The following is a 26,347-nucleotide window of genomic DNA, read 5'->3' on the forward strand; positions in this document are numbered from 1 at the left end:
TTGAAAAAGGGTAAATATGCTACACAAAATGATTTATATTCATTTTATTATTCCCAGATCGATAACATGCGAGGTTGTATCAAGGCATAGTCCTGTAAGAGCAAGAACTCCGCTACGCTACATCTTGGCCATATATCGCTTCGCTTTGGGCACACATTTTTACATGTATGTTCTACAAATGACCTCCTCCAGTGATATATATGGCTCGTTGGTCCGTCCTGCATAATATTGCTAGCGGCTTGCGGAAAGGTTCCTCTGCAGGGCAAAATCTTCGACAATGCTGAACAAACACGAAGCCGTTCGAACTCGCCGATCCTGAATTTTGAAAAAGAAAGCACAAAAGAGAATAACCATACACAGATCCTAATACTAAAACAAAAAATTTTGTAAAATATTTTTCACAGACTTACCTCGGGAACACCCTTTAAAATCTTTGTCTTCAGCATTGTCTTTTCTACAATTTCGAATAAAGTATCGCCAATCTTCTTGATATACTCTGCATTGTCTTCTTCACCCGGACATGCTTGCAAATTTTGAAAACGTTCTATCATTCCGCCCAAGAAATAGGGCAACACTTCAAAGTCGTCAGAGCTGGAGACTTTGTGCACCACTCGGTCCAGAATTTCCTGGAATGCTTCATCATCTAAATATGTCTAGATAAAACGCAATAACGACGTAGAGTAAAAGGTTACAGCATATTTACATGAAGCACAATTGCCTAATTTATACACGTGTGTACTCACAACAGGGCGTCTCAAAGTATATTTGAAGTACTCCGAAGCACCTGTAAGTCGGAGCGTCGGATCTTCACACCCGTAACATTTCCGTAAAGGTACTGAAAAAAATGCAGACAATGAACAACTATTTGGAATGAAACAAACCCAGTATGCATTCATGCTCAGGCGGGCTGTGTCACACACAGAGAAAACATGAAAAAAGACTACAATAAAGGCACCCCAGAGATTAAGACAGAGACATTTCCCACTTTCTCATGATTAACTAACACGAGAAATATTTGATTTAATAAATCGGGACGCTTTATTCTTTAGCCGGATTGGTGGTGTTGGTGGTAGTGATTTGCTTTGTGCCTTAGTACCATTTGACGGCGCCTACCAAAGTGTGTGTGTGTGCGCCGAAGAACGGCCTTTTGGGAGTCGTGTGGAGCCATTGACCACATTAAAACTATTTTAAAATGACAATGTAAGCTACATTTGTGTTGGCGGTGTTGTTACTTTCCGTCCACCCATGTTTTCAACTCTCTGCGGTATGTTGTACGCAAAATGGCAAGCGTCGTCATTAAGATGTTGACGAAGCTATGTTAGTAGAACACCGAGTGCGCAAATCCCATTACACCGCGAAAGTATTTTATATTTGTTTGCTCTTCATGGCGGCCACCTTCTTTATTACTGGAGAACAGCGATGGCACAATTACGCAGAATGGGGTGCTTGAGGTATTTGCTTTAAAATAATCAGGTACCTCCAGCCCACCTTGAAAACCAATGATAGATGAGAAACTGCGGAAGTTGCGTTTCTAAAAACCTGGGAATGAATAAAGGAACAGTGGACGCAAAAGAAAGCTGGGAATATTACTCTGCTTGAGGCCTTGGTTGCTTTCCTGCAAGGAGGAAAGGGTCAACTAGGCATCAAAGAGAGGAACCGAAAAAGGAAGATATATCTAACACGCTGCATAAAGGTGTCCCCAGTGTATCGGAACTAGACGGTTCAATTTCCTGGTTGCCTCTCGATTCTATCACGCTATAACATCGTGCACTGTGTGCAGTTTGCCATTAGTTTTTGAGCGCCTTTCTCGGCTACTGGAAGATGAGAGAGACGCTTTTTGAGAGTAAAATTTACTCAAAGAATAGCCAAAGTTGTTTGATGGGGCCGTTATACCTGTTTTACGGAGAGCCTGGGGCCTAGTGTTGGCTCGAGAAGCTGTCCTTCCGATGATAAACGTGACCACCAAAACAAAAGGTGCTGAATAGTGGTCTCAGTGACTGAAGATTCATACCCGTCACTTGACGCCATTTAGATCAAACACAAGGCTACATTTGTGAATGCGACGCATAGCCAGAGACGGACAAAATGTGTTGCACCATTCTGGGGCAGACTTCGTTAAAGTGGGCGTTAAAGGTGGTCTCAAAGGCGCTGAAACGCTACATTTAGGTGAATTGTTAGAGAAGTTAGAAGTTGTCGCCTCCAGGGCAGCAAAGTCATGAGCTTTAGTTTCATCAATTTGAGGTTTCGAACATATGCGCTTATTTGTCGATAGCGCCACAACCACGGAGGACACACTGAAAGACAATGTCAGTCCCTTCTTTGGTCACACGCACGTTTATTATACTGTTTTGCGGCAGGCGCTGACTTCGGAAGGACTTCCCGAATGAATTTAAGTGGTTCTACAATATAGCATTCTCCTCACATCTGACCGTGAAGTAAAACATGCATCATGCATTCCTTCAAAGTACACTGCAGTCAACTCATAAACATCAGTGCCTGCGTTCTACTAATATGTGTGTTTTGGAATTTTTTGGCGGATTCAGGTAGGCATCTTGGTGTCAAACGTGGAATGCAAATGCTTTGAAATACTGTCTTTGTGAAACTTTTATGACTTCTGGTGCAATAAATGAGAAGCAGTCATGAGGCTGCTTGTCTTCAAGCAGACCCGCACCGGCGGTGTTCAAACTGTTCTTTTCGAGAGAACAGTTGCCGGAAGCTGCCGGAACAGGACCGGAACAGGAAGCTGCCGGTGGTAGCGACTCGTTAAAAAGCGAAGCTAGCATTTGTAAAGTTATTGGTAAGTGTCAAACTACCGCTCGAAGAACTGACAAGAGGACTGACGAAAGTAGAAGCTGTTAGTTATTTTTATGCTGCGTACTCTTTCATCTTACTCATGTTCAGTCGGATATAGGTCAGCTATGGAAGCTGGCTCTAGCTGATCACCTCGTATGACATAGACTCACTCTTGTGCGTAGCCGGAATACCAATCCAGAAATCCCCAAATGCTTGTGTCTGCACCGATTCCCTGTGACACTTACGGCTTAGAGAACGTCCTGTAGAAACGCTCTGTAGAGGGTGCACAATGGCTTGTGGCAGATTCCGCGCACATACTCATGTGTAGGTCGAATTTCTTTTGGGTAAAGTCTGCAGCACCCTAGATTATGTAAGCCTGTCATGCCGCTTGATATTACAAGAATGAATGTACCCACCGGTGCATTTGTACACTTCATAAACAAGCTGTTCCGCAAGTTGTTCTATTAGATGAAAAATTCGGGCGCCACCGAGACAACACACCGAAGAACGATTGAACAGACACGTCTTGAGCGCTCCTCCCGTCGTGGTTCTGCGTATCTTAGTCTGCGTCGGGCCCGAATTTTTTAGCTCTTGCCAGCCTTCTGTATTTGAGCTGATTTCCACAGATGGTGGTATATGTTTTTTTGTGACAAGCACCCCGTCCCCTATTCAGTTTGCATATTACCCAAATGAAAATGGCCTGCGAAGTTTAATAGGAGGCGGGCTGCTTGTTATCAAGAAAAGATATTGTGCCATTTGTGGAAACCAACTGGTCTACAAATGACGAAAAATTAGAGCGCGACTCATACAACGACAGGCGGAAGAACGATGGCACAAGCGCTCAACGAGTGCTTTTCCCATCATTCTTCCGTGGGTGGTTGCCTGACTCGCGCTCCAATTTTTTATCATAATGCACGAACTTTCTCAACAAATTGTTTTAATGGAGTCTATAAATTCCCTGGTGGGTACATTCATTCTTTTCTTATCAAGCTTCATGATGGGCTTATGTAATACATATAGGGTCACACAATGACTTTACCAAACTGAAATTCGCTCCTACACCTTGTCTCGCGGCTTGGAATGTGTATAGGGCTGGTGGCAGTTTGCTCAACGGGAAATATGTTTTCTTGGTGTACTGTTCGCAGTAACTTGTGTTTGTCTTCTGCTTATTTGTGTTTTTTTTCTCAGCGTAGTTTTTGGTGCGCTTTGTTTTTTCGTTTCCGTGTGCGTGCCTTTTTTTTTTAGTTTGTTGTTCTTTATAAGTTTTAATAGGTTCGTGTGCAATAGCATCTCAAATTTTTCGATTTCTGGACAGTCCCCGCCATGTGTATGCGAAATTAAACGAGGGACAACAACAATTGCGCAAGCCTTCTGAAGACACGCCTGCGACGCCCAGGACTGCTATTTTCTCTTTCAGTGCTTTTGTCTTTTGAGAGCACCAAGTAGCTAGGGAATCCCGGTTCAGCTTCCCGGTTCAGCGTGATCCCGAATCCCGAATTCAGAATCCCGGTTCAGCGTGATCCCGGTTCAGCTTCGGGACCCACCTCGCGACATGTGGGCACTGCAGCCGTACCACTCACTGCCATTGGGAAGTGCGAGATGCGTTTGGCATTACAGGAAGCAATGGTGTGTGTGTTGTGGACGCCTTTGTTTCGCGATGAAATGCAACGTTGTGCTTCTGCTGGTGGATAGTGCTTCCTATGGTATGGATTATCGTTCTCGAGCGACCTACGACTCAACCTCGCATGGGGTATGTGCAGTGTGCGTGGCTAGAAGCCATCTCGGCTTGAGCGCCAGAGGTAAGTGACTTGCTGTTCGTCACCGCAAACCGCGCGCGAGGTGAGTGACGAATTTACGACGGGCAGGAGGAGGCAACCCATCATCTGTCAATCGCGGTTCAGACTTGCAGCACATGTTGTGACGTTGTGTCCTTTCGAAACGCATCTCTGGATTGTTTTGAACTTGAATAAAATGTATGCGTCAAACCCGGGCATTCGGCTGAGGGCGTTCTCTGCGATTGCACGATAGAAGGGCCACGGGGCTTCAACGCTTTCTTTATGGAACGTACTCAGGTAAGAGAATATTCATGTCGTGCTATGGCCGTGTTGCATTCAATACAAACGGTTAAGCGTTTGTTTCCACTTTTTTCGTTTGTCGTAAAATGTCCAAGCACTTCGGCACTCCGCTGGCAGATCAGCTAGATCAGCCGGCGAGCCGACGCTGTGCAGACGACTCATCTCTTTGCCGGAAGTGCGTGAAAAAGCCGCCCAATAGCAGGATGTCTAGCTCATGACGAACATCTAACATCGATGATGCAGACATGTGAAGATGGCGGCGTCCAAAAACACGAGGGGAAGGGTGACAAAAAAGCGACAAACTTTGCAACAAAAGTGTGAGCTTTCAACTGCGCGTAAAAGAGTAATACTTGGCACAGATGGCGTTGACGACCCAATCTAACGATTGCGCTAGTTCATTTAGTGTGCTCAAAGTGCCTTTCAGGGCCCCTTTAAAAAAAGCCCCGTGAGAGACATGGCAATATGACAGAACCTATTGTGGGGATGAGTAGCGAAACGTCAATTCAGGATGTGAAGTATTTCAGTAGATGCGTACGTGAAAAAGCGGGTAAATTTGGCAGGTTTAAGTGGCAGAAAATTTGTCGGTAAATAATTATTGGGTGCACGAGACGTCCGGTGGCTTTAACCGAAGCGGTCGCACTGCCCCTTACGAAAATAATAAAAGCAAACTTTTTGTCGTCTCAAGTTTGGCATACTTCGTGGACTTCAGGTCTGAGAACGCTGAGAGACGGAGAGTCGCATGAATCTCCAACGGTGTAGCAGCAAAATTCTTCACCTCAAACTCACGGCAGACAAATTTAATGAAGTGGTTCACCTAGGAAGGGAAAACATCTTGACCTAGCCTACGCTAAATTTGCTCTTGATAACTTTATCTCTATAACTTTAACGATAACTTTAAAAATGCGTTTGTCGGTTTGCACGAAGAACAATCTCAGGCGAGTGCACTCGTTTTAATACCTCAAATGGAGGCGGGGATTCGTTCCCTTTATAATTTAGGCTAGCTTTTCTATGCTTCAAACGTCGGCATAGTAGGAGTTACTTCTATGCTCATGCCAAGTTCAAGGACCAACAAAAAAACTTCAGTTGTCGCGAATGAAAGAACCATATGCAGGCTGGGCGAAGCCTTATCGTGGGTTGCTAAATATTGATAAACTGCTTGGATTAAACTGCTTAGAGATATAGGAACTCCCGCTATGGGTAACATTTCTAATAGAGAGAGCCAGCAAACACTGACCAACTTAATAAGCCTCAGCTATGAAAAACATCCAGCAGTGTTGAGTGCGGTACGAACATTTCATCATTTAACTAGCAGTGCTGTTTTTATGTATCCATGTTGCCGTGAATCTTACATTGGGTTTGTTTGTTTATGTTTTTTTTACCGCCCGGCTGCGCCGGTCTGTGTTACCTCAGTGCCAACGAAGCGCTTGTTGCATTCTTAATTTTTATGCCGCACGTGTAGTGTCCTTTGATAGGGCGAGCGTTTCGATCTAACGTCAACAGCCAAAAAGTAAATTCTCGCAGAATAGATGCCGCAGTATTCTACTCGCCGACGCTCGCCTGGACACGTCACATTGTTTACTGCTGCTTCGCCGCCTGTGTATTCTTTGAGTTGCTAGGGACCACAAGTTCGCTACAATAAACTTGTTTTCCTTGAAGACAATTGAGTCGTGTTTGGCTTCGTGTCATCTTTTGGAGGTGTGGGGTACAATGCACCCAAAGCGCTCTTGAAGCCGACAAGCAAGCCCAACTCGGGTCAGTCACCGACAGCAAAGTCTTCCGCCAGAGTTTCGACTGTTTCCTGATAAAGTAAAGAAATAAGACATCGTGAGAGCATCATGACCAAAGCAGGCACCGTGACTAGCGCTTCCAATTCTGCCCTCGTTCTTTGGCAACCTAGGGAGCCACCATCATTCCATGGGTCACATTCTGAGAATCCAGAAGATTGGTTGGAGCAAGTCGAACGGCTCAAGCTGTTTAACCGATGCGACCACGCGGAGACACTATGGCAGGTGCTCTCCTACCTTGAATATTCCGCACGGATCTGATTTGAAAACTGTAAGAGCTCCCTGGAATCTTGGAACGATTTCAGAACACATTTTTTACGACATTCACCACGGTTGTGTGAAAAGAGCGGGCCGAGGTCTTGCTGCAGACGCGCACACAACAGCCTAACGAAAGCGTTGTGTTTTCCAAAGATATGAAAAAGCTTTTCAGGTGTGGTGATCCTTGCATGGCAGGAGAAAAGAAGTTTCCCTTCTCAATGCACGGTATGAAGGAACAATTGTTTTACTGGATTTGTCCGCAATCCGCCCAAAACCGTCACGGAATTTGTGACCGGAGCCAGCGCCGTTGAGAAGGCCCTCGAAAAGGGTGCTAAGCATTATGACCAACTTTTTTGGCGCGGTCAATGCGAACTACGTCGATAGCATGCGGATCCCGGCGGACAGCCTACGCGAGGCTATCGGTGCAGTAGTGAGAGAGGAACTGCGGAAACTACTCCCAACCCTGCCGCAACCCCAAGTCGCTTCCCTTACCGACGTCATTAGGGAAGAAGTGCAGCAAGCGCTGGGAACTTCAACGACGCCAGAAGAACCCCTGGAGTCGCAAGCCATAGCCTACGCGGCTGCTGTCCGTCGACCTCGCCCACCTGCACCTTACCGTCCCAAGGCTCTATACCGTCGTCCCCTGTCGCTTCCCGACCACCTGCGGAGCAACGCCTCTCCCGCCTCCCCCCGCCCCGAGGAAGGCCGACTGGTGGCGAACGAAGGATAATTGTATACTGCGCTACGACTGAGTAGGGCGACCACATCTATCGTCGCTGCCCCTAAAAGAGGCTCGCTTTGCGCGTGCTCTCCGTCGACGCACCATGTCGCAGGCCCAGCCAGCGCCCGACTGAAATGGGGTGCTGGCTGCGCCGGGGACGTGGCCCACTGGAAACCAAGGTCCAGTATGCTTCAACCGTTCACCGTCACCCAATCCATACCAATCGCCCAGCAGTCGAAGCAACGCAGTGTTAACGCGTAGGAGTGCGTAGGGAATACTAAAGGCAGCAACGCCTGGAGGTGAAGTTGCAGAACGGCAGAAAAACGAAAGCCCTGCAACGAAGCGACGATTCAACGACAACAATTATCTACGACATGCCCTCAGCACGACGACCCAATCTAAGCCACATGTGATTCCCAAACATGACTACAGCAACACGGAGCGACATGCACCCGACACGACCGATCCTGCCGCTGACAAGCCGACAATGACGACGCATAGTGTCCAACCATCAACACACTCAAGACCAGGAAGGACGGCCCAACACACCCGCAACTCGAGAGAGGCGGCTTCCGACGTCCACTGGTCCATCGACGGCTTTGACGTAGTCGCCCTCATAGACGCGGGAGCCGACTACTCAGTAATGAGCGGATCATTCGCGTCTAAGCTGAAGTCATTTACAACCAAATGGGGTGGTCCGCTCATACGTACAGCAGGAGGCCATGTCTTAACGCGAAGTGGCACGTGCATATCACGCGTCACCATTGACGGCACCACGTACGCTGCCGCGTTCGTTATTTGACCTCACTGCTCTAGCAACACAATTCTTGGAAGGTACTTTTTGACCGACACCTGTGCAATAATTGAGGCGCGAAGCAAGTCGAAAACTTTTTCCTCTGATCACTCCATGACACCGGACCCGAACCACCGTGTTGCTGTAAGGATCGCCGATGTTCACGTCACCCTGCCACCCCGCGCAAGTCTAATGACCACCGTCTACTCTGAACAGGCTGCTCTTGACGTCGAACCTATTGTGCAAGGTGACAAAACTTTGTTTCTCGTTCGCGGTGTCTCTGTCGCAAGAGGCATTTTGCGCTTTAAGCAACGCCAATCCCCCGTTTTATTGGATAATTTCACCAAGGATTACCAGCATTTAAATGAAGGCACTGCTATTGCTTTCTTAGAAGAAACGCCAGAAGCCGGTGACGTGATCGTGGCCGCCGACTTTCAACGCGCAATCGAAGACATCTTAAAGCTTCCGCATTCCTTCGACATGAAGCCGGTGCTACCGCAAAAAGAACGGAACAAAAATATTGGCTTCGCTTCGTCGCTGCAGCGAGTGTTTTTTGTCGAACTCAAAATTATGTCAGGCACGTCTGGCGAAGCACCGAATAATAACCGAACATGGACCACGACCTACGCGACAGTCACCGTACCGCGTGTTTTCACACGAGCGGCAAGCAATCCGGACTGAATTCGACGACAAGCTCAGCAAAGACATTATACAGCCTTCAAAAAGCCCCTGGGCTCTCCAGTAGTACTCGTGAAGAAAAAAAACGGCACATTAAGTTCTGCATTGACTACCAGCGACTAAACAAAATTACCGAAATGGACGTGTACCCCTTGCCACGAATCGACGACGCCCTCGACCACCTGTGTCACGCAAAGTACTTCTGATCAATGGATCTGAAGACCGGCTAGTGGCAAATTGAAGTGAACGAGAGAGACTGAGAGAAGACTGCATTTATAACCCCGGACGTCTTATACAAGTTCAAGGTGATGATATTTTCGGTGTGCACGGCGCCACCAACGTGTCAGAGGTTCATCGACACTGTGCTAGCTGACCTGAAGTGGCACACCTGCCTCGTATACCTCGACGACGTCGCGCTATTTTTCCGGACTTTCGACAAACACCTTGAATGTTGAAGTCTCTACTCGAGGCCATTTCTACGGGCTTTACGCTGGAGCCAGGAAACTGCCGTTTTGCGTACGAAGAACTCACGTTTTTGGGACACGTCGTCAATGATGCAGGAGTCCTGTCAAAAACTTCAGCCATTGCGAACTTGGCAAAGCCGAAAGACAATAAGGGCGTCGAAGATTTCTCAGACTGTGCGCATACTACCGGCGCTTCGTCGCAAACTTCGCCCGCATTTTAGAGCCACTCACACGCTTGACGAAAAGTAGCACCCCTTTCAGCTGGGAAAATGCCCCCAAAAAAAGCATTCTGCGAGCTGAGACATTGCCTGCAGAACCCACCCGTGCTCGCTCATTTCGACGAAGACGCCGAAAAGGAAATGCACGCGGAGGCCAGCAATATAGGCTCGGGTGCCGTCCTCGTCCAAAATCAAAGCGGTTGCAAAAAATAATCGCCTTTGCCAGCCGTGCTCTGTCGAAGGAGAAGAAAAACTACTGCGCCTTTGAGAAAGAGTGCCTTACTATAATATGAGGATTTAGAAATTTCGCCCATACGTGTATGGTAGACCCTTCAAGGTTGTGACAGACCACCATGCGCCATGTTCGCTCGCCATTTTTGAAGGACCCCTCTCGCCGTCTTGGCTGGTCGAGCTTGCGCCTGCAAGAGTTCGACGCTACAATCGTCTCGTGTCCTGTGGCCTGCATGGGCCCACAGGTCATCTACGTGACGGTGTACCGCTTGAACCCCGTCGTTAGCCACGCGGAACTCGCGGCAGCACTGAGACCGTATGGAAAGGTCCTCAACGTCAGCCAGCCGGCGTGGAGGAGTCTTCAGCACATCAAGACCGGCATGCGACTCGTGAAGATGGAGATGGCCAAGGCCGTGCCTAACTTCATGAAGATACGAGGGTTCAAGGCCCAGTTTGAGTATAAAGGCGTTCGACGGGTATGCGCCCGTTGCGGTCAGAGCGGCCACCAAGTTAGCAACTGCAAGACCTCGTGGTGCGGCCGTTGCTCGGAGTACGGACACGACGAAGCCGACTGTAACGCCAAGTGTCGGCGCTGCAAGGGCAACCATGCAACCGCCGACTGCCTGCGGCCCCGGTCCTATGCGGACGCTGCAAGCAATTTCTCCGCGACGCCTAGTGCGTCCCCCAGTCTCGAGAGCGCAAGTGAATTTCCTGAACTACCCTGCGCCCTCTCCGGCCAGCCAGAAGAGGCGTCAAGCGGGAATATTGAGGCTCTCGGAAGCGCAAGCGAATTTCCCGAACTACCCCGGGCCTCCTCAGGCCAGCCGGCAGAGGCGTCAAGCGGGAGCACTGCTCTGGGTGACAGCACGGCGATTGAGGAATCTACGAGCGACAGCCAAGAAATGGACCTCGAGGGCTACACGTCGCCTTCGGAGGAGGCGATTGCACCTGCTGGGGAGGCCACGTCATCGTCTTCGGCGGGCACTTCCCTCTTCACGAATCTCAGCTCTACCGAGAGCAGCGACACCGCAGAGCAGCCTCAGCGCGAGCAAGGGCATGCGCCGGTCAAAAACACCGCTCTTTCTGGAACCTCCAGCATCTTGCGCAGCAGCAGACGAAAGGAGAAAAACAAGCCCGGAACCAGTGCCAAGACAGCACTCGCGTCAAAGCCCTCTGCCGCGGGCCTTCTTACGCCCAGCACCAGTGTTCTGTTTCCGCCCAAGATCAAGGACCCCCGCCTAGTCAATCCTGTCAGCCAGGTCGCTGACCTACTGCGCTCCCCATCCATCCTGGATTGGCCCGACGCGTCCAAGCGGACCCTGCCTTCCTCCGCGGACTCAGGTGACGCGGATGACACTAAGAAATTGTGTGTTGAAGTGTCCTCTGAGGACAGCGAAATGTAGGAGGGAGCGTGAACATTAACTAGCGCATTAATACCATCATGCTGGTACATTTTCTTTCCCTGAATGCCCAAGGTTTTCGAAGCTTTGACATACAGAGAGAGATAATGCATTATGCACGTGCGCAAAACGTTGACGTTCTCTTCCTGCAGGAATGTAATTTCCGCTCGCCGCGCGATGTGTTGGCTTTTCGCGAGCGGTTTTCAGTGGAGGCGTTTTTTGCATTGAATGATCGGGTAGCTTCGGGGGTAGGAGTTGTTTTCTTGCGCGAGAGCCTTCGTCGCAAGGCTCACTGCACGTTTGGCTTTGACGGGCGCGTGCTTGCAGTAGATTTTCTGCTCCTAGATCGTCGCGTGCGTGCCGTGGTTGTTTATGCACCGGCGCGACACTCCGATTCATCGGCGTTTTTCGCATCTCTAGATGCATTCATGTTGGAGCCCTATCCCACCTTTTTAGTGGGGGACTTTAACTGTGTTCTCGATCCCCAGCGAGATGTGTGCGGTCCTGGACCGGGTAAACCTTATGTCGGCGCGCGGGCACTAAATGATCTTGTAAGCCAGTTCCAACTCCGCGACGCATGGGTGCAGCTGCATGGTGAAAGGTTTGCCGCCACGTGGGAAAGGGGACGATCGGGCAGCCGGTTGGATAAGTTCTACTTCCCGCCGGAGCTCAGCCATTATCTTGAGCGCTGTGACGTTCTTTCTTTTCCTGCGGGCACTCCGCGTATCTCCGATCACAAGCCAGTCTTAGCAACTCTAAACCTTGGCGACTGTATGCCACGTCAGCAGTTGTGGCGGATGGACGAGAGTTTGCTGACAGATGAGGTCAGTGTAGCCGCGTTAAGGGATGCGCTTCGTCCACCGCGCCGCGACTCGACGAACCCACTACCGTGGGATGAGTTAAAGTCCGGCTGGCGCGGGGTGTTGGTCCGGGAAGGGAGAGCGCGTAAAGGCCGCATCCCGGCCGCGCTCAACGATACACTGTGGAGGCTTCGGATCGTCAAAAGGGGTGGCGTTTTAACCTTCACCATGCATGACTACGTCAATGCATTGAGAGCGCGATACGAACATCTGTTACGGCAGTCCTCTCGCGCTGCTAGTCGTGCCCAGTTTCTAGGCCGGCCAGTTTCAGACCCATCCGTGTTACGGTACGTCAAATCAGGCTCCCTTGACGGACCAGGATTGGCTCAAGTGCCAGAGGTTATGTTGCCGGACGGCTCGAAAAGTGCTAATAGCGACGGCATTTGTGAGGTGTTCACGGCACGTTTTTCTCGCCTTCTCACCTCAGAGAATACGTTGCGGGATGCATTCTTTGAGGAACGCCTAGCGTCTTTTTGTGGAGCGCTGCCACAGGTACCCCATGACATGGCGAGCAGGCTTTGTGCGCCGGTTTCGCAAGAGGAGCTGCACGATTGCGTCAGACGCCTAAACGGCGAATCAGCGGCGGGCCCTGACGGCATCCCTGCAAGGTTCTACAAGACCTTTTTTTCCGTTGTTGGGGGCGCGCTTCTCGCCATGGTGAACGGCTTTCTTCTTCATGGAGAGCGGCCGGAATCCTTTCGCGAGGGTCGTGTCGTACTGATAGCGAAGCCAGGAGGGAGCCCTTCGAACCCAGGTGCCTACAGGCCTATCACGCTCCTCAACACTGATTATAAGATTGTTGCGTCCATTTTAGCCCGCCGAATGAGCCATGTACTCCCGTACATACTAAGCTGCGCGCAAACGTGCAGCGTGCCGGGCCGGTCAATTTTTTCATCTTTAGCCCTGACCCGCGACCTATTTGACTTCGCATCGAGAACCGGCATTTCCGGTTGTTTCATATCGGTCGATCAGGCGAAAGCTTTCGACAGAGTGGAGCACCGGTACATGCTCGGTGTCTTAGGTCTCTACGGTTTCCCGTCGGAGTATATATCTTGCCTTCGGCTAGCTTACTCGAACGTGACCGCCCGGCTGCTTGTCAATGGCCGCCTCAGTGAGCGCTTCACAGTTACGCGCGGGATCAGGCAGGGTTGTCCCTGGTCCCCCTCGCTCTTTGCCCTATGCCTGGACTCCCTTCTGCGTCGCGTGGCAGCGTGTCCTTCCATCCGCGGCTTCCCGCTGCCCGGTCAAGGTCAGATTAAGGTCTCTGCATATGCGGACGATGTGTCCCTTTTTCTCCGGGATGAGGACAGCTACCGAGCGTTTACACGGCTTTTTTTGGAGTATGGTGAGCTGTCTGGATCCCGGCTGAATAAGGGCAAAAGCAGAGCGCTACGATTTGGGTCGCTTGCCAGTGACCTTGTGCTAGGTGTAGTCTTCCATGGCTCTGGAGAAGTTGCTCGTGAGACGTGGAAGGGTTTGTTAGATACGGCTGACAAACGTATAAACATAGCGTCGACTTTCAAGCTGTCTCTCTCTGAGAGGAGCTATATCATTAAGTCGTGCGTGTCAGCGGCGTTCTTTTACGTGGCGAGGGTAGCTCGACCACCTCGTGATATAACTCGTCGGCTGGCCACAAAATTCGGGTCATTTTTCTGGGCTAGCAAGACCGAGTCAGTTGCGCGCGCTTTGCTGCGTCTTCCCCGCAGCATGGGGGATTTTAGCTTGCCATGCCTGAACACGATGTCAAGTGTTCTAGCGTTACGCGGTGTGTGGGAACTAGTAGATGATGATGAGTACCCGGGGCAGGCTCTGCTTCGCTACTTCTTGGGTACTGCTCGCTTGTTGTTTTATGATGAGCCCATTCCCGGACCTACAGCCGTGCAGCCGCCAGCTTTCTACAGGTACGTTACTAAAACACTTAGAGGCTTTCAGTCGGCCAACCCAGATTTGGATATTAGAGCTTCATCTGCGACTGATATATGCGAGAAATTGGCTATTGGGCAACTGAATGATCGGCAAAAAGAGAAGTCTCGCGGGGCCCGCTGGCAACAGTTAACGTAAGCGGTGCTTCCTGCAGACGTTCGTGATTTCGGGTGGCTGCGGGGCTGGAGGGCCCTGCCGACGTGTGACCGCCTTGCAGCATTTGGTGTGGTTCGCTCTTCCCGGTGCCCGCAATGCGGACGCACTGAGACGCTAGAGCATGCTCTTTTTGAGTGTCGTGTGGCCGCCACATTCTGGGTTTTACTCAGCAGAATGTTTGAGCTTAGGCTGGGAGCCCACACGAAATCGAAAGACCCCTTTGTCAGCTTTCTGCTGTGTGTGGGTGCCTTTGTTGTGTGGCGCCAGCGAGGTGTAGCCGCCTTGCAGGCACGACCACAGCGTGCCATGTATCCCCTGTTGTGGCGTGTTCGAAAAATGGCCATAGAGCATCTGCAGCATGAGCTGGTGGCGCTGGGTGAAGAATCTTTTCTCATGCGTTGGTCTACTCGCTTCATCAAGGTTGCCAATAACACCGTGCAATGGTGTGTCGTGCCTTATTAATAAGGTGAAACTTGCGTGCTGAAAGGAGTTGTATGTTTGAGGCCAAGGCGCAGTTTAGGCAGCCTGGCTGCGCATGCATCTCTGTACAGACATAGAACGGATGTGTGTGAACTGTGGTGGTTTTTATGTTCACTCCCACGCGTGAACTATGGTGTCTGAGTCTCGTGCCTCGTACATTATTGTAAAGGACCTTCAGTGCGGTGTGCTAGTTGTTTTGTGAACTTCCGTGATCTTCACTTCCTTTTCCTCTGTGGCACATTACGTAAATCCTGTGCTCTGTCGACCCGTGTAGTAGCTAACTACAGCGGGTCCTAGCTGTAACCTGTGTTTAATAAATTCTCTTTATGTGTGCGTCTATAAATCCGGCAGGAAACACTCCGATGCCGACTGCCTCTCCCGCGCTCTCGTCGACCGACCACAACAACACTCTGATGAAGACAGCGCCTTCTTCGGAGTCGTAACGAAGAGCGACCTAGGCGCCCAGCAGCGTGCCGACCCCGACTTACGTGTCGTGATCGACTACCTCGAAGGACGCAAGGTCACCGTCGCAACCTTCAAACGCAACTCATCAGCGTTCAGCCTGCATTTAGAAGAAACTCCGTCCCCGTGAAGAATTTGAGCCCAGGGACCAGAACGAATTATCGGCTTGGGAACGCCCGCAGATTATCGTTCAAAATTGTGGAAGCGGGCAAGGACGACCCTTCTTCTGGACATCTAGGAACAGCTCACACAATTAGAAAAATCAAGGCGAAGTACAACTGGCCCCACCTTGCCCACAATGTCACCCACTACGTGTGGAGCTGCCGTGACCGCCAGCGACGAAAAACGCCGCCGACGAGAGATCGCCGTCTCATCGAGGGTCTTCCAACAAATTTGAATTGACCTCCTGGGTCAATTCCCTACGTCACGATCCGAGTACGAGTTGATTGTTGTAGCTACAGACAACATGACGCGCTCCGCAGAGGCCACCGCTCGTCCGAGGGGACTGCACAAGAAGTCGCGAAGTTCTTCATAAACCAACTTTTGCTGCAACATGGAGCCTCTAAAGTCCAATCACGGACCGCAGAACGGCCTTTACTGCAGAGTCTATGGAAGTAATGTTACGCTAAAGCAACACAGATCACCGAAGGACGACACCATACTACCCCAAAACGAATAGGCTGACGGAGCGTCTCAAGAAGACGATCGCGGTGAAGCTGTCTATTTAAGTCGACGTTGAACACAAAACTTCTGACGAAGTCCGTCCCTATGTTACGTTCGCATAGAACACGGCTATATACGAAAATACGCAGATGACACCGTTTGAGCTTTTGTACGGTGGACGGCCCACTACTATGCTTCACGCCATGCTTCCGCGCGTAGAAGAGGACGATCTCGACGCCGATGTCCAAAGATACCTTCAGCCTCCGGAGGAGGCCCGCCAGCTCGCTCGAGTTCGTACAACAGACCAGCAGAGGGTGGACGGCGGACGCTACAACCTCCGACGCCGAGACGCCGAGTACTGCCCTGGGAATCGTGTATGGGTTTGGAGTACCATCCGATGACCCGGACTCATTCAGAAGCGTTTGCGACGGCATTTGGGACCCTACCAAATTCTACGACGTGTTGGCCAACTTACGTACAAGGTGATCACCGATGGTGATTCAGGAACATCACGACGACGACGCACGCGGCTCGAAGTCGTCCACGTGGTTCTCCTTAACCCTTACTACGCACGATGGCCGACTTTTTTTGTTTGTTCGGACCGACTTTTAGCATCCGGTCGATGCACTCTTAGAGGGGGGGGTTGCGCAATGCCGCGAACCGTGTACATGTACCCTAAAATACGATATAAAACAAATTGAGTTGTTCTTCAAAGGATTAGTAGGTTACTTCTCAGGCAGTCAAAGGATTAGAAGGTTACGTCTCAGGCAGAAGATCCACAGTATGCTCCCATATTATAAAAACACTCGTTTCACATAACGTTACCCAATTACACACCACCCATATACAACGGCGGTGATATATGAGGAAGAGGAGAAAACGTTTAAGCGTGTTACCTGTAGTCGCTGTAGTGTCCTTCTTGTTGTCACCTGTAATAAAATATATCGTCCGTTTTTTTTGCAAAGCATCAGCTTGACAGATGGACATGCACACGTATCCAAACTTTTGCCATACTCCTCAGCTACTGGGCAATACTAAAATACTATTATTGTATATTGGTAGTGCTTTAATTCCCGCCTACCAAAGCAAGATACAATTGTGCCAATTCAGATCCACCCTAATTACTTCTATATTTAAAGCGGTATGAAGTAAAGACCAGCACGTACCAGCCGCAATGAATATTAAATAGATGAATGACCACTTTTCTGGTGAGTGTTCTAAATAATCTAGTTTGTAGTAAAATGACCTGACTTTATTTGATCTAAATTCTTCCACGCCAAAGATTTGCCATTGAGCAAGAAACTGCAAGATATTGAGCAAGATATTGATTCTGAATATGGTGATGTTGATTGGTGAAATTAAGCTAAACAAACGGGTTCGGGTGGGCCACCTAATACCAGTGCGGGTCAAGAGGTGAACCATCCGTTGAACCGAAAGGCTACCGAGGAGTAGAAAACATACTACGGGAAAAGCTAAAGCTCTATGGAGACTTGCACTTTGAATGCTGGGACCGAAACAACGGACAAGTATAATATGCCATAGAATAGAATGTAAGTTTTTGGGGAAGCCTCGGTCTACGGGAAAAGCTAAAGCTCTATGGAGACTTGCACTTTGAATGCTGGGAACGAAACAACGGACAAGTATAATATGCCATAGAATAGAATGTAAGTTTTGGGGGAAGCCTCGGTGCTGATTTGTACAGTAACAAGAAATATAATGAGAAGACGATGACTACAAAACCTTCCTTATCTTCCTCATTATTATTCGTGTCTATACATTGCTGTCACACGTTCTGGGCTATTTGGGTTTTTGTGCCTTTCGTGTCGATGAGAGTTTGGATTAAGGCTACGTTCAAGCAGGAGGCCTAGCTTTTGCATTTTGATAATTGCAATGGCTAATGGTTTAGTTGAAAGATAACGTAGATGATAACATCTTCACTATGGGTCTGATAATTGTGGAAAAGATGGAACTTAACAGCGCCATTCGTTCACGTGGGAGTGGCTGTGCAACGTCTTTACTTTAGCACACTTTTTGAAGAGTGCAGCAAATACCAGCGTAGTCTGCGCTTGCACTGCTCTTCGTTCTTCGCATAAAACCTAACGCGGGGCGCATGCATATGGCATACTCTCTCACCCCAAACAAGCAGCTTAGCATGATCTAAATGCGCACGAAGGAGCAGCAGCAGACAATTCTCCACATTTAGTTCAAATTTTTGAGGTAACTGCTCAACTCGGATCTTGACATCGCCCTCTGCCGTCCTGCTATCATCAGCGATTGCGGAACAGAGCATTTAGAAAAGCCTATGTTTTGCCGTCGTCATATGAGATCAGACGGGGTCATTCAGGCAGACACACACAGACTACGTCTGTATGTGTGTGTGTGTGCGCGTGCGTGCGCGCGCGTGCAAGTGCGCCCGTGCAAGTGCGCGGGCGTGTGTACGTGTGCGTGTGCGCGTGTGTGGGGTGTGTGTGTGGCTAATTCTCACATTGAAGCGAAGCTTGATTGAAGAGTATTTGTTGCTATATTCAACTAAGTTAACCCATTGTTGTTCCCAAATTTTCTTATAACGTGACTATAAGCATCCCATTTCACCCAATACTTACTTGTGCAAATTACGTTGTGCAGCTGTAAGCAGTGAGCGTCTGCCTGGATAATGCCGCTTTGACAGGAAACTGCATATGTCGTTACACCGCTGAAAAACACACAAGCAAAAGCGGTTATTTTAGGTCTACTTCCAGCAGAAAAGGCAGACCAATTGTCTAAAATAAAGAAAGCGGAGCATCAATCCTACAGGGTAAACAACGACATTCGTTCTGCTAACAAGTGCATGCATGAAATTGATTTGAGGATATGTAATAATAAAAATGGTAATATAACTGGCAGATAATTTTTTTATTATCAGTTCTGAACTCCAGATGGCGCCTGCTTTACCAGCCCTACATCCAGGAGATAGACGAGCAATACGCGTGCGTACAGCGATCACGTTCTTGCAAAATTAACACACACTTTTCATGAAAATAATGGTTTAGGTGCTATACTGACAAAAACCATTCAGTGATTTTCTCCCCAATGTGACAACCAGTGATCATCTGGATGCCAGTCTGATGGTTCCAGCAGGTCTTCACAGCCGGCATAATTGTTTACAAGTTAAAATAAAAAGGCCAGTTCGGCAGGTTTTCTGTCAGCTACATTAGATTTATAAAAAAACTAATATTCTGCCTGATGGTTTCGTAAGGTAACCTCTCCGTTGCTCGAAATTATGCAATTTTGGAGCTCCTTTTAGGAGATTTATTTCCTAGTGAAATAGCCCCTAAGCCACAGTATAGTTTCTTAATCCCGCTAGTTGAAACACCTAACCTTGGCCAGATGTGTTTTTCGGGACATACAGGGTCTCAGGGACAGAGGACCTCGAATCTTTCCGTCCATTACTCCTTAAAGTTGCGCTTCAAACCTCTGATAATGATGCACCAGTTAGCTAGTGAAGCAAGGTGAGGCATAACACAAAGCATTACTAAATAACAGCTACCTGTTATTACTAAATAACAGCCCCACTACAAATAACCATGATCCTATCACAGACGTTCAATTTTCCTTCTATGAAACAGTGACAACTATGGTCATACACAACTTATGTTAAAAATCGCAACACTGGTTGATCGATCGGTATTACAAAACTTGAACACACAAGCACATAAATGACAGCAAAAAAAGGACGCACGTCTGTGTCCTTGCTTTCAACGCGCAAGCATGGCCTTAATAATTACCACATTGATCGTTGCAACATTGTCTTTAGGATCGCTGTCATCGCGTTTGTGTCCTTGTTTTTCGCGCAAGTTGCATCAATCATCCTACGTTCTGCTTTGCTGTTTATACTATTCTTTCTTCGCTCACATTTCTATTTGTTAAACCGCGAAGTGAAACTGCTAGGAGATTGCACACACTAAAGCTCTCCTTCAATACCAGCTCGACGCCGCTGGTTTGTACCTAATCTACTCAAGACACAGCATGTTCAGATCTTTACACTACATGCATTGTTATGCAACGTTTTTTTTTGTACGCTTCAAATATACAGTTTTGTGTTTCCCTCAAAGGTTCCCATTCCTGGCCAATCCGGCAAGTTTGTCACAAAAAGGAACAAGAAAAATAACAACTATTGCTTTTATAATCTTAACCAGTTGAGATTGCACAGAATTACCTACAAACTATCTGCTAGTTCCTCTGCAGACATAATGAGGATAACCAAAATACCGATGCTACAAGACAGAAAAGTTGGGTGACAAAAGAAGGAACTGGCAAAGACGCAATTTTTTGGTTCCCCGCGCAACCTTTGCAATCTGTGTTTGTCATAGTACAATACCTGCTACCTATGTTCTGGATTACACGTGCAATTGCAGAAAGAATGAACAAAGTACTTGTAGTTTTCATTTGGTCTTCAAGCTGGGAAAAGAGCAGTCGTGTTGATATTTTTTGGCCTTTCATTTATGTTCACAAGTTGTCGCAAGGTTTTGTTTTTTGGAGCACCAAACGTGCGCACAATAGTTGAAATGCTGCTGAAAAACGTGCTACCTTACGTTGTTTCTGTAATCAAGCGACATTTTGTAGTGTGTAAGAAAGATTTCTGAGAAGCGATTGTATCTCTTGTCCTTCTGAGAGTGCAGTTTCTCTTTACTACCTGGAAAATGTTTCATGGAAGCGTCTTCACAACGAGGTCGACGATGTTCGTTTACCGGAGCAATGCATTGTTTCTTATTGGTACATGTACTGGGAACGACATTTTGAGGAGGGTGAGGACTTCTTTGATGTTTGTTTTCCGGTGCCAAAGCATATGTCGTTATTTCGTACAGATACTGGGAATTACGTATTGAGGAGTGCGAAACAAACACAGGTAAAAGTAACAAATAGGTACTTTTTTTCAAACTACACAGCGATGTCCTTCCCGTAAATTCCTGGTTAGGGTGCTGAGGACAACAAAAAGTGTCATTTTAATCGGTGGGAAACCATCCCTCGTGTTTTATCAACATCTGGGAACACGTTTTTTGATATGAAATCCTGAACTGTGCGTAAATGGATAACTTACTAATAACCCCACAAGTTATTCGGTTCCCTCTAGTCAAAAGTGAAGACGCTGTGCCGTACTATTTATTCATATCCCTCAGTCTTCATAGATAATAGAAAATGAGATGGCAGTGCAGAATGCGAAAGTTAACGCCTGGCCTGTCACATAAAACGTCATTCCTAACATGAAGTATACAAGGGAGGGCTTCGGGCAGATGATTAACTCCCTGACTGGTTTCCTGCACTTGATTATTTATTGTGCCTTAGAAAGTTTCAAAGACACAATGTCAAGAAAACCGGGTCGATTGGTATTGAATCCATGCACGGACATGCCATGTGCCATAAGAATTTATAATAAAGCAATAAAAACACATATACTCAGTTGGTAGACCCCTCGTATACTGCTGTGCAGACCTGGCTTGAAAGCCTATCGAGGGACGTGTGTCTTATTTATCTATTTACTCTTCACTGCGGTGATTATTTTTGCCAGTACAGCATCATGGGCAGTTTTTTGCACAAAACAATTTTTATGGCTTTCTCACTGAACAAACAATGACACTTGCCCCTGTGACAGGTATAGCCTACCAAATCTTTAATAATATAGCGGGAGCGACGGCCCATCAGCATGTCAGCGCCTTATGACGGTGTTCACCGGAAAAATAGGCGAGGGTTCGCATACGCGCGTGAAACTATCTGTTGTGGGAGTGTCGTCTGCTCCGCTGTTCTTCTCAGGTCCAACACTCACGGTTTCTCATATCTTGCATTGCCGTTTCGCAACCGCCAAAGGTAGCTAAGCAGCGTGGGGCTCAAAGTCATTCAGATGCAGTGGCGGGGTATTGTGCCACTCGCAAGGAAACAGCGAAGCAGACGACACTCCTACAGCAGATGGCCCTATGCGCGTGCGCGTGCTCTCGACTATTTCGCTGCTGAACACCCTGATAAGGCGCTGACATGCTGTTTGGTCGTCGCTCCCGCTATATTATTAAAAGTTTTGGGGGCTGTACTTCATTAAAGTATTGATTTATGAATGGATTAATTGCTCATTGATTGACTGATTGAGAGAACTAATGATGGATTGATTGATTGTTTGATTGATTCATTCATTCATTCATTGGTTAATTGATCGATTCATTGATTGATTGAATGATTCATCCAATAATTGGTTTATCCGTTCATTCACAATGGTATGCCTCCAAACGACGGCTCTTATCAAAAAATGTAATCTATTTAACTTGCACTACCCAATATTGCACCGCTTTAGAAGTGGTATGTAACGTAGGGTACATTGTCCTCTCCGCTGTACCCCCGGTGGCATTTCAATCTTTTTCCTTACATCTACAGCATCGTACTTTACTTTCTCTTTTATGCCATTCGGTCTAGGGCGTCAGGAAGCCGAACACTTTTGTCATATAAAAATCGATATAAAAACAACCACATTTTAATACAACGTACGGCATAGTGTCTATTTTCTTTTGCCTAAGCCAGGCACGCCCCATCGGTTCATCTTAACTTAACCATAATGCTTTTTCATCAGAAGGCAAACAAGTGCCATTGCAGTTATCAAAAAGAATCATAGTTTTCTGTGCCCCACATTTATTACGACGTTCTTGAGTTGATTTCTTCGTCAACCTGTTGGTTTCTGTATGCTTTGCCACTTTTTTAGTTATTACACTCATCGTCATTCGCCTTCTAATTTTCCTATTCATAGAGAATATACGTCTTTTATGTAGAGGTATCTAAACACTAAACGTAGACGTTTACGTAGAGTTATTGTTCCTTCACTTTTTTCAAAACAAGCTTGGCTTGAAGCTTCAATAATTTCAAAGAAAACCCAGCCCACGTCTGCGTTTGATGCAACGCTAGCTCATTTCTTATGAACGCCCAAATTGAAATGGCTTCCCATTGTATCACTTCCTTTTATTCGTGATCGCACGTTTTATTTTAGTGAGAGTTCTGCAATCGGAAAGGTGAGGCCTGCTAACCAGTAGATCTTATCAAATTCTTCGCACAACTTTATCGTTACACAGCAGCAGAATTCTACGCTTCGCAACAGCTGCGTCGCTCTTTTCGTTAATTTTGTAGGTTTCTCGTGGGTTCAATATAAAAATCTGCGGCGTACATATCAGCAATGACAAACTTTCGTGGAGACGTCGAACGTCTACAGCAAGGAAGAATAACGCTAAAGATTTAGTTAGGGCCGTGAGTTCTAAGGGCTTTGCTCTCGTATTTGAAAAATATTGACTTAATTTGGGTATTGGGATGGGGCCCAAGCAAAATACAATAGAACAAATCTTTTTAAGTCCATGTTCGCATAAGCCTACGACAGCTTTTCTTTTCTAAACAATTCCTTCTTGGGTTTATTATTTCCTTCCCCAAGCCCATAGTCGATAGACATGTAGGCGATTGTAAATGCCAGAAAACCTGTCTGGATGTTAAATACAAAGCCTTTTCCTCTTCCTTTATTCACACTCCAGTATACTTCTTTTACTTCCCCCACTGATTGGTGGAAGGGGAAGGCGAAAAAAACATTTGTAGCGAGTATTCATGGTGTTCCTGCAGAAATGGTTCTCGCATAAATCTATAGGCTGCATTAGCATCTGCTGCTCTATCGGGCAGCAGGACATTTTCGAGAGGCAGGGGCTGGACAGCAGAGTTTCCCACTGGTTTACAGGATTTGGGGAGCGGAGAAGGGGTGGCAGCTGCTTTCTTTTGCAATACTGAATAAACATGTCTGAGTCTAACTGTGGGCTGGCCGTAATTGAATGCTTGTGGGTATTGGATGGAAAACCGGTTTAGGTTGATTGGATGCTGAAACACGTGTGTCGAAGTCTGAGAGTTGTTTCTTGAGTGTTCGTGAGGTTCAGGTGAGGTAGCGAATAGTCCGCCTATTTGGCTTGTAATGTTGCGGCATGTCTCCGTACTGCACAGGTGTTGTAGGTTTGTAAACGCCTTCCGAGGCCTGATCGGCAAGCTCTCTGGCATTGTCTAGGGCAAGTTTATTTTTATGGCCGTATTTGAGAGCATGAGGTGTGCGCTGGTACTACCCAACTTGACCTACGGCTGCGGCTCACTCGCTGTAAGTCAGTTACCTTCGTCATGACACTTGACGGTGTAAGGGCCAGTGGCACAGCTAGCTCATCCTGTTCTTTGTTTGAGGCGGTTATTTGGGTGTCACTGACCAGGAGCTCTGTTTTTGTGGTGCCTGCTATTGTATTTGCTCTTCTAACAAGGATTAACGCTGCATCCGTGTAGCCCATGTCCTGGAGGTGGGCGCACTTCCTGTTTAAGACTTCGGGTGAAGCTTCACGCCGACCGCAGGGGTGGACCGAGTGCACGTTTTTTGGCAATGGGTTCGATATGATATGGTGCCGCCCCCGCTGAGAAAACTCTTTTGCGTCTTCAAATACGGGGAAGTCCATTCGGTTTATTCAGCAGTTTTTGGCCAGTTTTTCTTGCTGGAAGCAGGGCTCTCTGGCTGGAGAGATTGCACTCTATGAGTGCATCTCTCGCGATGTTCAGAGCCATACAAGCCTGACAGTGGACACCCTCATGGGGATACCGAGACTTAGTCCTTTCGTTTATAGATCAGAGCATGTAGTCCGTATCTGTCTAGGTAAGTGTTATGTAGGGCACTGTGTATGTCTAACTCGAAAGACCAAAGCCTGCAGAAGGCGGATGGTATCGTATTCTTGCATGCCCCGGTGTCTATTTGTCGCTCTACGAATCATACTTACAGCTTGCTTGGAGGTTACACTCGTGTGGCACTGCGCCAGCACTCGTGCCACTCAGCAACTCCATCTTCGACATTTCCGCGCTAAAAGCTCAGCTGAGGTCTCTGGCTTCCTACCGGGACTAGTTGAATATTTCTCCCGGTATGCGCTCAAAGAATGCTGAAGCCTGCATATTACGCTAGCCTCTCGCCTCGGTGTTCTCTTTCTATCGGAAGTGATGCTTGAATTTCTTATCTATGTTTTACATAAGGTAATGTTTTCGTCGTCCTTCAAAATTTCACCTCACAACCCGTTTGTTTAGCATTCCCTAATATACCCAACACTATTAAACTTTTCAATAATCAAATCTGTTTGACTGACTATGCAAGTATATAGCGAAGTTGAGACTGATTGCCTCTCCAACTAAATCGGTAAAGTAAGATTTTTGTAGTCACTTCCTAGATCGTCTGTTGCGTTTCCAGCTGCCTTAATTTTCAAGAACCCCAAGAGTCCTGAATATGAGACAACACTATGCTGGAATATCTGTTACAGCTTTACAACGCTATTAGTGTGCCACTTTATTTCGGTGTTTCTGTTGTAATCCCGTTTTCTTGACATGGGTCTAGCGCAAAGGAGACATTATTGTCACTGCATGAGCATTTTTACCCTTAATAATACTGTCTACCCTTGCGTATTGAACTCATTATTCTCTCTTTTATCCCTATTTACAGTTTCCTAAATTTTATCATTCAATTCACCACCGTCTAGAGGAAGAGCAACCCCTAACCATGAGCTTTTTGTGATATTGTTCCTTTGACACATAGGTAGTTCTATAGTCTTTCATGCACTTTCTAGCAAACTTTTCCTAGTTTAAAAACAGGAAAAACCCTCCTCCTGACCTCTTCCGGCAGTTCGGCACATAGTAGCATATAAAAAGGGGCTTTTAAGTATTGCAGAAGAGTCTCCACAGAAATATAAATGTTTGTGCATTTCTTTTCAAGTTTTCTTTGAATTTCTGACAACTTCTGAAGCTTTATTCCGCCATGCATAGTTATGAAGCTAAGCAACAAGTTTATTTGTTCTTTTTATTTTTCGACCTTCTGCTTAGGTTGCCTTTATTTTCCCTGTTGATGTTGGGCCTTCCTGAAAAGCTCCTTTCAGTGTTTCTGGTTGTATTGCCTATTTCTACGGTTTCAGCTAGGTAATTGTGCTTTCCTTGGTCCCTTTTGTGCCTGGCTGGCATTTATTCTTGAGTGTACATGAACTTCTAGGCTTGCGTTTGCCGCCTAGTGTACATAAAATTTTTGAACTCCTCTCACTTAGAAAGAGAAATCTGGTCCCTTTCTATCTGCTTGTAACTCTGCAGGAAGCTGCCCTAGGAGTGAAACAACAGGACATAAACAACCACATCATTATTACATTAAACACTGAATCTTACCTCCCTGACGGAACAACCCAGAAGCGCTTGCCCGGTTGTTGCTTCAATAAAAGCTTCTCCTCGCCGGAGAGATGTCGCTGGGATAGTACAGTCATATTGCGTTTTTTGCAAAACTCGACGCTGTCATTGTAGGTCAACTCGTGTCGGCTACGGCAGATGCTTTGCCGGCTTATGGGAAATTTTAA

General features: G+C 47.4%; 1 long non-coding RNA gene across 1 annotated transcript; it reads right to left on the minus strand.

Moving 5' to 3' along the window:
• Positions 1-26,347, minus strand: LOC144139314 (uncharacterized). Its single transcript, XR_013316144.1, has 6 exons — positions 26,163-26,347; positions 18,563-18,651; positions 16,856-16,888; positions 744-835; positions 411-653; positions 1-315 (listed from the first exon to the last, which is right to left on the minus strand). It is a non-coding gene; the product is annotated as an uncharacterized LOC144139314 (long non-coding RNA).

Source organism: Haemaphysalis longicornis, unplaced genomic scaffold (genome assembly GCF_048455015.1).
Source record: "Haemaphysalis longicornis isolate Haplotype H1 unplaced genomic scaffold, Haemaphysalis longicornis Haplotype H1 scaffold_5, whole genome shotgun sequence".
Lineage (NCBI taxonomy): Eukaryota > Metazoa > Arthropoda > Arachnida > Ixodida > Ixodidae > Haemaphysalis > Haemaphysalis longicornis.